Raw genomic sequence first — 11,697 nt, 5'->3', positions numbered from 1 at the left:
AGCAACCTGGGTCGGAGCAGTGTTGCGGAACGAACGTGTTATTTACTTAAATAGCACGAGAATTCTGGATCAATCTGAAAAATCTCTATCCCATCCACACACAACTCCTTTCCCCTGCCGAGTGAGTCACGCCTACCCTGAAAGGGAAATGGCTTAATGGTGTAATAATAATAATAATAATAATAATAATAACCTTTTTGGTTTACAACTAATCTTTTTTGTTGAAAATTTGAATTTTGTTTGGTTAAAAATTAATTTTTTATCTGAAAATTACACTATTGCATTTTCAGTCAGAAATTTATCATTTAGAAGTTAAAAATTCAACTATTTGGTAGAAAATTAATATATATTTGGTTAAAAATTCATCGTTTTACGTAAAAAATAAATCTGCTTTGTTGAAGATTTAATATATATTTTAATTTAAAATCTTGGGTAGTTAAAGTACTTCCTATTTCATTTAATTTTATATTTGCATGCATTTTATGTCTAGTAATTAATTCCTCCATTATTACCATTTCTTGTGCGAAAAGCGTTAGTCAGCCAGGGTGAGGGAATCAAAAGTTTCTATTGGCCAAAATTGATGATTTTTCTATTTTTAAGTTTTGTTTAAAAAAGTGATATTTCAGTTTCTACTATTTTTTAGGACAAAATCTAATTTTCGATAAGAGAATTGGTCGTTTAAAAGTTTCAAATCTTTTCAAATGTAATATTATTTATTTATTATTATTTCTTTCTTGCTTTTATCGGCAATATTGTTAGAATAACATTTTCATTTAGGGAAAACCACTTGCAGTGGATAATAATATCGACAGTGGATAATAATTGATTAAGAGCACAAATAAAAGAAAATAATAAAAAATTTAATTCCGATTTATTAGCAAGTATAGTTTTCTTCTTTTAATTCAATCATGTTAATTACTTAGACCTATACATCAGTATTTTTGAAGAATGATTGTTCACTGGTTTCCCCTGCGACAATTTGACATTTTCTCTGTGTGTGTACGTAAGTAAATTATATGTATTTTATTAGATTTTAATTATATGACACTTCTCATGTTGTAAAAGTTTTAGCTGAACTTGAACTGACTGAAAACACTTTCGTATTATATTTGTAGAATGTTACTATACTAGTGACTCAGAAACGTTTACTTGCAGAACATGGCGTACTTTTGCGAGGCGATTACATAAATATTTTATGAGTGTAAGCTATAATCAGAACTCTGTTAAGGCTAACCATTTCCTAGCTGTAGAGAAATTTCTTATAGTTGGGTAAAGCGCCTATAAGCAAACTCATGGAATTTTACAATAAATATTAAATTTATTCTATAGGAAATTATGTCAATTCTTTGAGGGGGAACTTACTCGTCAAAACATAGAACAAGGGTTTATTTTTCACAAACAAATGGTTAGAATGGAGGAATGAATTCTCTTGAGTTGAAGAAGCAATTTTTAACTAATATGATGAATCGTCAACAACAAAAAATTAATTTTTAACCAAACAGTTTAATTTCCAAACAAACAAAAGAATGAATTTTTAACCAAAAATAAAATATTTAAATTGTAAATTAAAATTTTTTAAATCTACCCGCCGCGCGCTAGGCTCGCGATTTTGAGCGCGCGACTGTTGATTCTCGTGCTTCGCGCTCGATTACATATTTACCTCGCGATAAAGTTCGGTCTTTATATTTTCGCACATTCTTGCGCTATACTTTTAAAATTAAGATTCAAATCATCCACTGCTGCAATTTCGCGATTGTGAATTCTCTTTTGTTAAAGGAACGAAACTGGAGAGCTTGAGCGCACCTATGGCGCGCGACTGATGGCTCTCGCACTCCGCCCTCGATCTTTGCATTTCTCCAGCATTCGCGCACAGACCTTCTAAAATCCAAGATCAACAGATCAACAGCTGTAATTTTGTGATTGTGAACTCTCGTTTGTTAAAGCTCTTTCGGTTTTAACGAACACATTCTCATCACGTATCTCGGGCTTCGCACTCGGTTTTGTCCAAAATGTCAACTTTTCTACATTATACACAACACTTTTATGTCAAATATCATACATTTTTTATATAACTCTGCCTGGGATTGCTTATTCAGATTTTGCAGAATAAAACACAAATTGTATTTATCGTCATTATTTTAATTTTTTTTTTCTTATTTTGCTTTAAATTATATTCTAAGCTCTTCTAAAACATGTATCATTTCAATAAATTATTATCAATACAATTCATAATATCCACAAAAAATTGAATCATACTCATTCTATTTTCTTTATCTTATAATTTTTGTTTTGTTTTTAATCTTATTTTTTTCGATTAAAAGAAAATTAACTAATTTCGTCTCTGAATTTTAGTTCGTACCTTGTAGCTCTTTTATGGATAAAGAAGTTTTGCCTTATTTTTTTCGTAGCTCGTGTCGTTAGTGGCAATTTTTTTTAAATTTTGTATTTTTAATTTTGTTTTTTACGATTAAAACAAAAACTACATGTTCTGTCAAAAATGATTCACGAAAAATTTCCATGAGTTTTCGGTATTTTTTGAAAGCGTAACTTTTGTCTATTTATTTTTCGATAGCTTGTGTTATTTTGTGAAAAAATAACCTTTGTAATTTTTATTGTTTTTTACGCATAAAACAAAAATTGCGTATCCTATAACAAATAATTATTAAAAATTTGCTGCTATTTTTCGGATAAACAAATTTTGTTTTATTATTTTTTGTAGCTTGTATCGTTACTCAAATTTTTTTTCATTTTCAGTGTTGTTTTTTGCGACTAAAGCAAAAACTACGTGTCCTATCAAAAATTATGCATGAAAAATTGCCATGAGTTTTCGGTATTTTTTGGAAGCCTAACTTTTGTCTATTAATTTTTTTATAGCTTGTGTTGTTTGTGAAAAAATTAACTTTTTCATTTTTATTGTTTTTTACGCATAAAACAAAAACTGCGCATCCTATAAAAAATAATTATTGAAAATTTGTAGTTTTTTTTTTGACGAGCAAGTTTTGTCTCCTTTTTTTTGTAACTTGTGTCGTTAGTCCAACAATTTTTATTTATTTTTTTTTATTTTCAATGTTCTTTTTACGACTAATTACAAAAAATACGCGTCCTATCGAAAAGTGATTCATTAAAATTTTTCAGATATTTCCAGGGAAATTTTAGCAATTTTAGCTTATTCACTTTTTTCGTATCTTGCATAGTTTGTCAAAAAAAATGAAATTTATGGATTTTTCATTATTTTTGGTAAGATCAAATTGTGAAGTTTCGACTTTTCGACCAAATTAAAAAATTTGTCATGATAATCTTGTAGGGCTTCCAAAAGTCAACGGTTTTCTTTTAATGACTTTTTTTTATATCATGCGTTGCTTGGCTTAAAATGTTCATTTTAGTTTTATTTTTCGAATTTTGAAAATACTCTAACTGTTATGATTTTCTTTTTATAGAAAAAAATCATTAGAATAAATTGTTTTAGTTTCTGTGTACTATTAATATCTGTACATATAATTTTTAAATCTTGAAAAAATGTGGTTTCAAAAATTTTGAAAATGCACTCACTTTTTAAATTGTCATCCAAACAAGCTGGTTCACGAACTCGTTCTTTTTTTTCAAGCCTTGAAAAAGTGTGCCAAAGCAGAATCCAATCTGATCAATTTTTCGAAAGTTATCGTGTTTACAGAATACAGACTACCGACTACAGACACAAACACTATAGTGAAAATCGTTTTTTCTGACCAAGGTGGTCTCAAATCGCGGAGATTTGATAAAAGCCGACAAAATAAAAATTGACATAAAACCAATACCTTTTTGTTATGATGAAAATGTAAAAAATAAATTTTCGAAAAATTTCAAAAAAGTAGTTCAATTTTCAACCAAAGAAATGGGTTTGTAACCAAAAATGAAATAAATATATCTTCAGTAAAAAATGAAGTCTCAATCAAATAAAATAAATTTTGAATGAAATAGTTTAATTTTTAATCAAGCATGTGTATTTTCCAGAATTTTTGCTTACATTTTTGGTTAACAAAAAGTATTTCTTAACCAAATGAAGAAAAAAATATATTTGAACAATATAATTATTTTTTGACAAAAAATTAGTTTTAAACCAAAACGATGTATCATGAAAAAATCAATTTTTAGCAATAGAGCTAAGCCCAAAAGAATAATATTTAACCCGGAATATTTATTTTGAAAAAATAAAATAGTTACATTTCCATTTAAGGATGTGATCCTTCGAAAATATTAAACTTTAAGAAAATTGTTTAACTCTCAACCAAGTAATTTGATTTTTAACTACAACAGATGGATTTTTAAGGCAAATAATAACACTTTTTACCAAAAAGATCAATATTCTATTAAAAATATTAATATTCTACCAAAAAACAAGAATTTTTGACAAACTAAATTAATTCTTTACCAAGTTGTCACACTTTAAAAGTCAAAAGGATGATGCATCTACAAACGGTTGAATTATCAACCCGAAACTATGAATTTTTCACCCAAAAGTTCATTCTCTACTAAAAATTCAAAATTTCATAAAAATAATTTAATGTTTAGCCGAATTATTAAATTCAAACTCAACATATGAATTTTTAACAAAAAAGTTCATTTTAAACTGATTCATTTAATTTTATACCAATTTGCTTAATTTTATAAAAAAAGCAGATGAATCCAAAACCAAATATTTAAATTTCAATAAAAAAAGAATGAATTTTCATCTCACAAGTTTAATTTTAGATAAAAAAGGAGAAATTTTGAACAAAATAAGTAAATTTTTAACTATATATCAGATTAATTTTTAATTAAAAATATCAATTTTTAATAAAAAAATGGAATAATTACATTTTCAACATAAAAGATGAATTTTTAACTAAAGTTTTGAGTCTTAAAGCAGTAATGAAAAAAGGGGTCATCCTAAAAAATTATTTTTTAACCCGGCAGATTAATTTTATAAAAAGGGAATAATATAAGTCTGATTTTTTCCACTTTCGGGGTTTTTACGGAGTCTGAATCACTTTATACTCAATTTTATAAGGTAAAAAAAAACGTTTTAATTTTTCTGAAAAAAAAATTATAGAAATTTAAAAAAATCTTTCAGAACGAAAGAATTGAACAAAAAACATATTATATTAAAAAAATGTGAATCAAAGATTTTCTTAAATGTTAAATGTTAATAGATTTAACTTATTTTAAGCAATTTCATTAATTATTGATTACTTGAGAGACCGGATCCAAAAAACTGAGCTGTTGCTAAAGTATCTTAATTTTTATAAGATTAAAATTATTCTTTTTATATAATACTGTAATAAAACTCTGAATCTTATAAGCAAAAGCTTAAGGCAAAATGTTAATTTTATAAAAAATATATTTGAAAAAGATTCTATATTCAATATTTTTGAAAAATTAAAATAACCCCAGAAATAATTTTAATAAATGTATGTTTTCGGACTCATTTTTAAGGGGCATAGGTCTTCGTGTTATTTTTATAAATTTGAGAAATATCCGTAAAACAGTTTATTTGCTTAATTTTATAAAAAATAATATATAAAAATATATGAAAAATTATAAAATATTCTGAAAATTTATCAAAGTACTGGTAACTTTTTATAATTATTAGACAAACTTTGTTTCAAAAAGCAGACACAAATTTTTTTGTAAAAAGTTCGAAAAAGGAAATGGTTTAAGTAGATTCCTTTGAACTGCAAGGAAGGGTTTTGTAAACTAATACATAAAATATTTAAACTATTTTTTATATTAAAATGTATAAAAGTGAATACATATTAATTTTCACAGTTAAATAATCAAACCAATAATGAATCAAAATTGATTTTTATCTGTGAAAGAAGATCCCTCCCCTTACTTGGACTTGGGTTCGATTCCCAGCGGAGCGAAGGATTTATTTTTATATCTTAAATTTTAAGTTTGAAAACTTACACCAAAGACTGGCATCTTAAAAAATTAATTATAGTTTGACATAAGTTTCGATTCTTTTAACAATTTTGGATCATTTTAATGTTTTTCGCCGAAAATCGGTATTTATAATGAAAAAATTCAATTTAGAAGAAGATTCACCATTCTTAAACATTTTTAGCGTTTACACGAAAATTTCGTATTTTAAAAGAGAAATCATTACAGTTTTAAAAATATTTTTTTATTTTTGAACAATTTCAGTTTACATTAACGTCTTCTACATAAGATTGCCTGATTATAAACCAAAAACATTAGATTTTACAGTTTCATAATTTTTTAAAAATTTAAGGTTACGTTGGCGTTTTACACCAACAACTGGTATTTCAAAACAAAGATCATTATAGCTTAAACAAGATTTACGCCTTTTTGTCAGAAATAGGTATTTTTAATTTAAAAACTAGATTTTAAAGACGATTCTTAACTGTAGGAAATTGTTGGTTATGTTAGCGTTTTACTCTAAAAACTGGTATTTTAAAACAAGAATAATTGTACCATATAAATATTTATCTCCAGAAATTCGTATTGGTTTTTAATAAAAAATTTGTCCCCATAGACAGTTTTTAATTTTAATCACTTTAGGTTATAGTAGCGTTTCACACCAAGAGTTTATATTTTAAAACAAAAATAATTATAATTCAAACAATATTCAGAATCTTTCAACAATTTTAGATCAAGTTATCGTTTTTGTTCGGCAATTGGTATTTTTAGTAATAAAAAAATTGCTTTTCGTCAAAATTTGGTATTGTATAAAAGAAGGTTTCAAAAAAGATTCACAACTGTTGACAAATTTAGGCTACGTTAGCGTTTCACAACAAAAATTAGTATTTCAAAAGAAAAATCATTATACTTGGAACAAGATTTAAAAATTTTAAACAATTACAGGTATTATTAACGTTTTCCATAGGAAATCATATGTGCTAGCAAAAATAATTTCTTAAATTTTCATAATTTCATAACAATTCTAGGTTACGTTAGCGTTGTACATAAAAAACTGTTATTTCATAGTTTTGTTTATTTTTAATATTAATTTGTAGTTATAAAATTATCATTCATAATCATTTAATCAGCATTTATGAAATCATTATGATTTAAATAATTGTTATAATGTATGAACAATATTGTATAATGTTAGTATTTTTTATCGAAAATGAGTATTCTCAATACAAAAATTTAATTCGAAAGACGATTCACAAATTTAAAAAATTTCAGTTTATGTCATCGTTTTACACTAAAAATCGGTATTTTAACATAATAATCGTTATATCTTGAGGAATATGTAAAATTTTAAAACAATTATTAATATCTTATGGTTTTTCGCCGAGTGTTATTATTTTAATAATAAAAAAGAATATTTCAATAAATATTTACAAATTTAAATAATTTTAAGTTTTTTAGCTTTTTAGGCAAAAAAATAGTCTCTTAAACAAAATCATCATCATTTGAACAAGATTTAAAATCTTTAATAATTTCTAAAATTATTTTAGTGTATTTAGTCAGAAATTGGTATTTTCAATAAGAAAAAAGATTATTCACAAGGAGAAAGGAGATTTACAACTTTAAACAAGTTTAAAGTATGTTCGCTTTTCAAACTAAAATTACGCTTTTAAAACAAAAATCATTGCAGTTGAAAAAGATTTGAAATTTTTCAACAATTACAGATTCTAATAATATTTTTTTACACAAAATTGTTTTTCTAAACTCATTAGCTTTTAAAAATTCATAATTTATTAAATAATTTAGTTTACGCTAGTGTTTTACACCAAAAACTGGCATTTTAAAACAAAAATCACTATAATTTGAACAAGATTAGAATCATTTAATAATTTTTGATTATTTCTTTTTTTGTTTTGTAAATTTTTAGTTTTAATACAAATTTATATTTGGAAGAAGATTTGAAAGTTATAACATCTTTAGCGTTTGACCCAAAAAAATTGATTTTAATAATAAAAATTATTATAATATGAACAAGGTTTTCAATTTTTGAACAGTTTCAGTTTAAATTATGCATTATGTTTGTATTTTTCGGCGGAAATTATTGCTTTTAATATAAAAAATTATATTTCAAAGACGCAGTTGATATGTTTGAGAAAAACGCAATGATTTTATTGTCTACATATTGCAAAAATATATTTTACCAATTCTGAATTTAAGATATTAGTTTTCATCAATTTTTAAAAAGATTTTTATTATTGCTTTTCTGTTATTTTAGATAAGAGATACCATGAATCATAAAAAGCATCTCTCAATATTATTTTTAATATTTTTATTTAAAAATTGCGCCAGGCAAAAAAAAACGCGCTCGTAGTCGCGCTTGATTGTTTTTTGGTCGATTGAGGTTATTCTTATAACAATAATTACAAAATAATTATGAGAGCTTTAATGTGACCTATTTTTTAAAGACAAATGTTTAATAAGCACCTTTAAATCCATTAATGTCATATTCATGATGCAAAGTTGAACTATTTTCTTCTACAAGACTTAATCGTTATATGGTCGATATATTTCATATGTCCAAGCGCGAAGGCTATTAACTTTTTTTACAAGCTATTCTTCAATTTAAAAGTTCATTCAAACAGAATTTTTTTTTGTAACAAACAATTTTGAGACAAATTTGTTGCACTCCTGATTACAATTATTTATTTATAATTAGTAATTATAATTAGGATTATTTTAAATTGTTAATAATTTATTATAATATAATGAAACTTTACTAATAATGCCACAAAAAATCGTTCTCAGTAATCAAATGCTTTTAATTCATTTTTTTAAATTTTGATGACAGCTAAAAAATGTGAATATAATTTCTTGGATTAAATGTTAAAAATTATAATTAGGAGCCTCATCTAATAGTCAGTTGGTGTTTCGAATACTATATTTTCCATATTTTAAAAGTAAGATATGCATAGTAAAGATATTTACGATTTGACCTTAAAAAATTCATAGCTATTTTAATTTTTCATTAATTTTTTAAACACGTGTGTCGTTTGTTGACTTGTTTCACAGAAAGTCTTACTTTCTATAGCTTAATTTTATTACATTTTAAATTTAGCATATTTTTGGTTTAAATCAAATTTGATATGTCGAAAAAATGTTATGAATGCGATAAAAAAGTGCGTATTTATATCATTTAAGATCATAAACTTTTGAAATTGAATATTTTTAACTTCGAATTGAAAACATTTAAATATACACAATTTTTTGGTTTGAAATTAAAATTATTTTACAATATAGAATTCTAAAATGGAAGCCATTATTGAATTATTGAACAATTTTTAATTAAAATATCCAAAAAAGATTCTCAATTGAAATAATTTAAAAATTTTATTATTTCAAATTGAATAATAATTTTGAATTTGATAAATGTTCCTAAATAAGTGTTTTAAATCTAAATTTAAATATTTTCAAATTGTAGAATTTCAAATTAAAACCTTAATGATTACACTATTTTAAATTCAAATATGAAAAGATGAAATCGTTCTAAAAATCGACTAAAAATGTCTTCCAGATGGTTCCTTGCTTTAGTAATTTTGTTAATTATAAAAATTATTTAATTGTTGGTTAAGGAGTTATATATAATTTACAAATAGTGGGAAAGCACTAATATTTTTCATATGCTATCTACAGACAAATTAAAAACAAACTAAAACTATCATTGTCTTGTCCACAAAATATAAATTATATATATAAAATTTTCACTTTAGCAGAAAGAAATCATTGGTCGATTTTAGAAACAAAAATAAAGCGTGTTTATTCAAAAATAGGCAAAGACTGAATTTTTTAAATAAATATTGTTTATTTATATAAGGAATCTACAATTTTTGGCAATTTAGCTAGCATTATAACGAAAAATCCTTGCTAAGACATTCTTAATCGATTAACTAAAAAGTTAAACAATTCGTTAAAATATAGTTAAACTCTAAATTTGTTTATAAATATTATTTAAAAAATTAAAAATTCTCATTGTTGCAGAAAATTATTTTGGAAAATTAAAAATCTTTAACAGACAATACAAGATTGCAATGTTGAAAAACTGTATTAAGAGTGATGTAATTTTTTTTGCTTTATGTAAGAAATGTACTAATTAAATGCAAAAAAATTACATGTTTCCCAGGAACTTTTCCATCATAATAAATCATAGATAAAGTAAAAATTTCAGTTCTGCAACATTGTTACATGAAAATTTCACCTAAATATCGACTATATATCATACGTAATTTCAAAACATAGAGACAATTGTTTACTAAGAAGTGCAAGAAAATAGAACCATTTTTATTAAATTTTTTTTAATTTACTACAATAATTTACAAAAAAAAGTATAACTACAAAAGTCTACAGGAATTTGGAAGTTTAGTAGTAAAAAAGTGATTTTTCAACATTGCATGATGAATGTTTACAAAATTGCAATTAGATGGTTATTAAAAAAAAAAAATTTATGCGAAGAAATAGAAGAATATTAAAAGACAATAATTGTGCTTCAAAAAGCGAAAAATTACGCTTAGAGCTTTTTTAAAATATATATTTACAAAAAAATAAACTCAAAACTGTAGTTCCTTGTTTAATCACGAATATTATGCTGTAATATTATACCAGTCCTTTAAAGTTAAAACATAGAAGCTTTTTTGTAATAAATATTATTTATAAATTTTCATTTAAAATTATTTCATTGCAATATTCGAATGATTGTCACCATGGGTCTGAAAATAACAAATTTTTTGCTTCAAAAAATATAAATTTTGTATGATTGTGCTTTTGGTAAACTTTTCTAGGAAATTAAAACTACAATAAAATATAACCTTATAAAAAATACAAAATTCGTCTAAATAATAAACAAGATTTGTATTTTTATATAATTTTTGTTGTAATGTAATGAATTAATAATAAGATTTCTCTAAAAACGGTTTTTGTTTTTTTTTTGTATAAATTTTGTCATCTAGAGGGTCATAAAAAGTAATAAATAATAACATCCTTACCCAAAACATAACATTTTTTAATTTCCCTCGAGATTGTTTAGAATTCCTCAACTTTGTTCTTCTTCAGTCTTTTTTTAAAATGCACATTGAACAAAATCTCGGTTTTCGTAGTTTCACGCCACGTGTAAAATCACCTTGCAAATTTCATGGTAAATAAACTTGATAAATTAATAAACACTTAGTAGGTTGGTTTGTGGAAGGTTCTTGAAAATGAGTTTGTGAATGAGGGATTATAAAGTTTGAAGTAGACTATGAAATTACGTTCGCGCGTTACAAGTGGAGTAGAATAGCGTTAAGCTGTAACAGCTAGGTACGTATGTATCGTATACTGAATACCTATCGTATACTGAGACTTGGCGGCGATGCACTGGTCTACTGACTACGGCCGACCACCGACGGATCTACACCCTGTGATTCTTTAGTTCTCTGAACCTATTGGCAAAAGTAACGTCCAACACGCGCGCGCACACATGCACAATAATTTCTACTGACCGCATTAACAGCTGGAAATCTCGAATTCGATTAATCTGAATGCCGCTGAAGAATCAGGATATAACGAGACTTCACAAAACCATGGAAATCGCAAGAACGTCCCATGCCAGCCCAATTAACGTCGCTAAAACTTCTAATGTCCTAAAGATGTCCTAAAGATGTCATAAAGACGTCTTAAAGACATCCCAGTGGCCGAAAAACTATGAACATCCGAAGAACGTCCTGGGGACGTTTCCGGGACGTCCTATGTCAGCCCAATTATCGTATCTAAAAC

General features: G+C 25.3%; 1 protein-coding gene across 2 annotated transcripts in view; it reads right to left on the bottom strand.

The window, feature by feature from the left end:
• The window catches only part of LOC117177436, a 65,368-nt gene extending 54,059 nt beyond the window's left edge, over nt 1-11,309 (bottom strand). Inside the window, exon 1 of one of the 2 annotated variants that reach the window (XM_033368117.1) lies at nt 10,932-11,309. The gene's annotated coding sequence lies outside the window, so the exon portion shown is untranslated. The remainder of the gene's footprint in view (nt 1-10,931) is intronic. The other variant, XM_033368118.1, reaches the window with a different exon arrangement.
• Nucleotides 11,310-11,697: the final 388 nt, after the last annotated feature.

Source organism: Belonocnema kinseyi, chromosome 7 (genome assembly GCF_010883055.1).
Source record: "Belonocnema kinseyi isolate 2016_QV_RU_SX_M_011 chromosome 7, B_treatae_v1, whole genome shotgun sequence".
Lineage (NCBI taxonomy): Eukaryota > Metazoa > Arthropoda > Insecta > Hymenoptera > Cynipidae > Belonocnema > Belonocnema kinseyi.
The sequence above is the reverse complement of the archived record's forward strand: the minus strand, read 5'-3'. Positions and strand labels throughout refer to the sequence as shown.